The sequence below is a fragment of the Mastacembelus armatus genome, chromosome 3 (assembly GCF_900324485.2).
Source record: "Mastacembelus armatus chromosome 3, fMasArm1.2, whole genome shotgun sequence".
Taxonomy (NCBI): Eukaryota; Metazoa; Chordata; class Actinopteri; order Synbranchiformes; family Mastacembelidae; genus Mastacembelus; species Mastacembelus armatus.
In genome coordinates this window covers 18,443,037-18,449,783 of record NC_046635.1, presented here as the reverse complement: position 1 = coordinate 18,449,783, position 6,747 = coordinate 18,443,037, and positions in this window count along the sequence as shown.

Here is a 6,747-nt window from a genome sequence, read left to right as displayed (position 1 = left end):
CTTCACTGTGAATCCTGTTCATCTATCAACACACGTCACTGCAGTCCTACTGTTAATTTGAACATAGTCACTGTTCTTAGTTATATAGAAGACATGACCTCTGTTTTTTTTTTTGTTTTTTATTTTTTTTTGTGAGGGGGCAGTTGGCATGACATTTCTCTAGCCATTACAGGGCTATACAGAGCTACTGTTGATCCAGTGTATTAGTTTGATGTATGTCACGTCCATTCTCCTACATACACACAAACACCCAGTCATAAAATTTTGTTCTCATAGCTGTGTTTCATAATGTAAACATCAAATAATAAGCTGATATATTTTAATTAAGATAAGGCACACCTTACCATAGTTGTTGTTAATCACCTCGAATAATGTTTATTTTTATTAAATCTATGGTGGTCAAAGTGAAACATTTCATTTCTATGAGACAAAAAATGGTTTATTGGTAACTTGCCAACAGCAGTTGAGACGAAGCTTTATTGTTTTTGTAATAAAAATTAGATTTCAAAAGCGTCATATGTCAATTGCTTTCTTTCACCATAGAGAATCATACATGTACAGAAGAAGAAATAGGCAGGGAATGAGTGTACCATAGTCAACACCATCTTCATGTTCATGCGGGCACAACTCTGCTCCACTACAGGCAAAGAACAAGGTTATCATGTTATCTATAACAGTACTGTCCCTTTCTGAAACTTCACCATCATTTCAACAGTTTCCTAAATCCAGTAATATAAAGGTTAAAAGTTCATAAGGTTTTTCATATTTTACCACAAATCATCATGAATACTGCAATGGCTATCCTTCAGTTCTAATATTATGGTGACCTCTGACTAAAGATGCAAATTAGTTAAAGTTCCAATGGGTAGAAAAGAAATATAAAAATGAAATTTGTGCTCTGCAACATTAATAAAAGAGAGCTAGCTCTTTTAAAGGAAACCTTGAATAACACCTGTTCATGAGTAGAGGCGTTAGTGAAATGTGATCACAACTACCTGAGGGTTCCATGTTCTGCTTTGTGATTTATTTATTAAAATGTTAAAATAAAATATTTCAAAGTGCAAATCTAAAATCCTGCTGTCAGAAATCTGCAGACCAAAACAAACAGAAAATCTAATAAGTATGTTTTAGAGGTTCACTGTTTCATAATAATTTCTTAATAATCAGGTAAGAATACCAATAGCCTACACACTAATGTCTTAACAGTTCTGTACTCTAACGGAAATAAACAGTGACATAACATTAAACTAAAAATGTTTAAATTCACTCTCAGTGAAAAATGCCTGTAAAAAAAAAAAAATTAACAGACCTCTCAGTAAATTGACAGTCATTAATATGTTGAACAGAATATTACTTGTGCAGTAGGTCTTTGTAATATTTATATTTTTAATTAAATCAAACAGTCACACAGTCACTGTTCATCTCCTCATGATTAGTACCATCAGTACAAAAAAAATGGTGGCTGTCACACACTTAAATCATGCATTTGTGCTACTCAAGAACAAGCCTGTTTACAGCACTCGTTCTTGTATGAGACCTGTAGCTGCCACCTGATTCAGCTTATAGTTATTGCATAATCTCTACTTCTACAAGGAAGAATGGCATGGCTCTCTCTTACCAAAACACCCTGCTCACACTCACAAGCTGCCCCATACAACCACACATCCCAATGTGCTCAGCATATAACGTCAGGAAATAGGATGACGAAAGATTTGGCACTGTTTTGTCCCTGCCTTTATCCCACCAACCCAGGGATCAAACCAGGAACTTTTTTCTCCTCTAATTGTTCCATTAGCACACAGACTGGTGGTCTGTCTCCAGAGACACCTGCCTGCTGCAAACACAGTAAGTGAATTTTTAGACCAGGAGAAGTGATTTGCTATTTGTGCATTGTGTGTTTCTGTGCCAGTTATACTATTTTTTATTCAAGAGATGCAAGTTTGACACAGGTGTGGTAAACATTCCGCATGCTTTTAAAACCTTTCCTTTGGAGCAGACATTCCATTGAGCAGTGTTGCTGACAATTAACTACTTCACAAATAAACCACAGACTTAGACAATTACAAATAAACTGAAACTGCAAATTCACTTCTATCCTTACTGAACTTTTTCACTGTGTCAGCTCCAGATGGTCCAGATCTGTGTCTACTTTAACGGTGTCACATATATAGTCAGACACAGATGGATATGAGGTCTCACAAAGGTTTTATTATCCGATGTGTGACACTGAAGCTGTGTCGAAGTTTGAAGTGGATTGCTGAAGGTCTCTGGTGGAGAGTGACGAAGCCCATCGATCTGACAGAAAGGAGGGATACAGGGATCTGGTAAGGAATAGTAGTCAATCGTCTTAGTAAAGCTGGTTTAGCCGCTGGTATGCGGTAGGTCCACGTCGTGTGAATGAGATTGGACACTGACGGCAAAGTGGATTGTGCTTATATCTGTGATTGGATATCATTGCAGATGAGGTACAGGTGATTGTAATTAGAACTCCGGTGACATGTTTCGCTGTGATTGTCTGGGAGGAGAGCCTGGCCGATTCGTAACAAACGGGTTATTATATATTCATAAACTGAATGTTTTTAAAATGAGATGACAATGTAGAAAACAATAACTACATTTTTGTGGCACTTTTTCAAAACAATGTTTTACAGTTGGACAGAAATAATAGCATACAGAAATAATAAGACATGTTCACAGTAAATACAGCAATGTCAGTTTACCTTATAAGACTTCAGTCTCAATCTGCAGAGAGTAAAATTTATACTCAAAATAGTGTTACATTTTCAGTGTCAGTTAAACTCTGGTAAGAGTTACATTACACTAAGTTTTACTTGTTTACACAATTATAGGTATCAGGTATAGGTTTTACACTATGAGGAAAATAACACTAATATTTATTTTTGACACTATTCAGTTACAGTGCTAATCAGAATGAACTCTTAGTCTATTTAATATACAGTGGGTACGGAAAGTATTCAGACCCCTTTATATTTTTCACTCTTTGTGTCATTGCAGCCATTTGCCAAAATCAAAAAAGTTCATTTTATTTCTCATTAATGTACACTCAGCACCCCATCTTGACAGAAAAAACCAGAAATGTAGAAATTTTTGCAAATTTATTAAAAAAGAAAAACTGAAATATCACATGGTCATAGTTATTCAGACCCTGTGCTCAGTATTGAGTAGAAGCACCCTTTTGAGCTAGTACAGCCATGAGTCTTCTTGGGAATGATGCAACAAGTTTTTCACACCTGGATTTGGGGATCCTCTGCCATTCTTCCTTGCAGATCCTCTCCAGTTCTGTCAGGTTGGATGGTGAACGTTGGTGGACAGCCATTTTCAGGTCTCTCCAGAGATGCTCAATTGGGTTTAGGTCAGGGCTCTGGCTGGGCCAGTCCAGAATGGTCACAGAGTTGTTCCGAAGCCACTCCTTTGTTATTTTAGTTGTGTGCTTAGGGTCATTGTCCTGTTGAAAGGTGAACCTTCGGCCCAGTCTGAGGTCCTGAGCACTCTGGAAGAGGTTTTCTTCCAGGATATCTCTGTACTTGGCCGCATTCATCTTTCCTTCAATTGCAACCAGTCGTCCTGTCCCTGCAGCTGAAAAACACCCCCACAACATGATGCTCCCACCACCATGTTTAACTGTAGGGATTGTATTGGGCAGGTGATGAACAGTGCCTGGTTTTCTCCACACATGCCGCTTAGAATTAACGCCAAAAAGTTTAATCTTGGTCTCATCAGACCAGAGAATCTTATTTCTCATAGTCTGGGAGTCCTTCATGTGTTTTTTGGCAAACTCTATGCGGGCTTTCATGTGTCTTGCACTGAGGAGAGGCTTCCGTCGGGCCACTCTGCCATAAAGCCCCGACTGGTGGAGGGCTGCAGTGATAGTTGACTTTGTGGAACTTTCTTCCATCTCCCTATTGCATCTCTGGAGCTCAGCCACAGTGATCTTTGGTTTCTTCTTTACCTATCTCACCAAGGCTCTTCTCCCACGATTGCTCAGTTTGGCTGGACGGCCAGGTCTAGGAAGAGTTCTGGTCGTCTCAAACTTTTTCCATTTGAGGATTATGGAGGCCACTGTGCTCTTAGGAACCTTGAGTGCTGCAGAAATTCTTTTGTAACCTTGGCCAGAACCTTGGGCAGTTCCTTCGACCTCATGATTCTCATTTGCTCTGACATGCACTGTGAGCTGTAAGGTCTTATATAGACAGGTGTGTGCCTTTCCTAATCAAGTCCAATCAGTTTAATTAAACACAGCTGGACTCCAATGAAGGAGCAGAACCATCTCAAGGAGGATCAGAAGAAATGGACAGCATGTGAGTTAAATATGAGTGTCACTGCAAAGGGTCTGAATACTTATGACCATGTGATATTTCAGTTTTTCTTTTTTAATAAATTTGCAAAAATTTCTACATTTCTGTTTTTTCTGTCAAGATGGGGTGCTGAGTGTACATTAATGAGAAATAAAATGAACTTTTTTGATTTTGGCAAATGGCTGCAATGACACAAAGAGTGAAAGATTTGAAGGGGTCTGAATACTTTCCGTAACCACTGTAAATGAGTGTTAAACCTATGTCAACGCCTCACCCCGTTTACACACACACACACATCTAGAGACTGTAAAACTGTGAAAATATTCAGCTTACTGTATGCAAATGACCCATATACTGTAGTTCAGCATTATAAATTGGATATGTGGAATATAGTTTCATTACGTTTAATAGATCTTTGAATAGATGCATGAAACAGATTATAAATATTTATCTAGTGCTGAACCTGTATGTTTGCTCATTGACTGCACTTTGGATTTTTTTTTTTTTAGTCCAGAGCAGGTTAAACCCACTGCATTCCTGACACAAAGCCACCACCAGGGCACAGCAAACATACCGCGGTAGTGTGACATTTTGAATCATTATAACTGCACTTTGGATTTTTTTTTTTTTAGTCCAGAGCAGGTTAAACCCACTGCATTCCTGACACAAAGCCACCACCAGGGCACAGCAAACATACCGCGGTAGTGTGACATTTTGAATCATTATAACTGCACTTTGGATTTTTTTTTTTTTAGTCCAGAGCAGGTTAAACCCACTGCATTCCTGACACAAAGCCACCACCAGGGCACAGCAAACATACCGCGGTAGTGTGACATTTTGAATCATTATAACTCTATGTTGGGTTTCACAACCTATCTGTACTTAAAGAAACATTTTGTAACTTCATTCATAAATTAAGATATTTTCAGTTCATTGCCTGACGAAGAATCAAACAGATACAAAATCATGAAAACCTGCAGTTTCAGTTACTCTCAGTGACTATGCACTTCAGGTCTGTAGTACTACAGTAAAGTTAGAAAAATATTTATATTCCACCTGTTACAAACCACATACAAACACGTTTTAGTGTCGATTTAACACTGGCAACACTGTGCTGTGTATACGTGTGCAAACTGCCAAAATATCTCCATTACAAAAGCCAGTTTTTTTACTATAGCTTCAATATTAAATACTTAAAAATTATTATGTCCGAAGTTTCACAGCAAAAATTAAAAGTAATTCCCATCTCAATGTCAGAGTGCAGCTTCCAAGTGGGATTGAACGTAAGTATTCTGCATGCATAGTGTTGTCCACCTCTGTCAAACTCTCTCTATGGTACCTTCCCCTTCAGTGGTTTTTCTTTGTTTTTATCATTTTTAACATTAATATTGAAGACCTCCAAATAATGAAAGAACATATATGGAATTAGGTAGTAAATAAGAAAGTGTTAAACAACACAGAATATGTTTTATATTTTAGACTGTCCAAAGTAGCTGCATTTAGATTTGATAACAGCTTGGTGCACTCTTAGTATTATCTAATCACATTCACAAAGCAATTTTCAATTTTTCTCAATTCGAGTGTGCCTTGTGAAGAGTTCATTTGTGACATTTCTTGCCTTCTTAGACCATCAGTTGTCTTGTGCAGTGGAAGGGTGGGTACAGGGTCAATAGCCATGTTAGTGCTACAACAACTACTGTACAAGTCCATATTTTGGCAAGAAACACTCAATTAAGTGAGGAGAAATTACAGTCCATAATTACTTTTAGAAATAAAGGTCAGTCAATCTGAAAAATCTCAAGAACTTTGAATATCCCCAAGAGCAGTTGCCTGAACCATAAATAGCTATGATGAAACTTATCCTCATGAGGACTATCCCAGCACGAAAAACCAAGAGCTACATGTACCTCTGCTGTAGAGGATAGGTTAATTAGAATTACCAGCCTCAGACACAGCTGATTTACAGCTCCTCAGATACAGCCCACTTAAATGCTTCTCATAGCTCAAGTGGCAGACATACTGTATTTCAACATCCACTTTCCAGAGGAGACAGTGTGAGCAGCCCTTTATGGTTGAATTGTGGCAAAGAAACAATTACTTTATTAGACGTAGAAAGGGTGCATAGTGAATGCATGGTTCCCACTGTGAAGCATGGAGGAAGAGGAGATGTAATGGTGTGGTGGTGCTTTGCTTGTGACACTGTTTAAGACTTAGTCAAAATTGAAAGCACTTAACCAGCATGAATGTCACTAACTTTGTGCCTTCTCTCTCATGTAGTTTGTGCTCTCTCTCTCTCTTTGTTTTCTCGCTTTCTGATGTGGAGTTACTGGCCCCATCAACCTGCACAGAGCTGGTCAGCCATGCACCAAAGGGTTGGTGGTTCGATCCTTGGCTTCAATAGTCCACAGATCCATATGGTTTGCACTTAGTA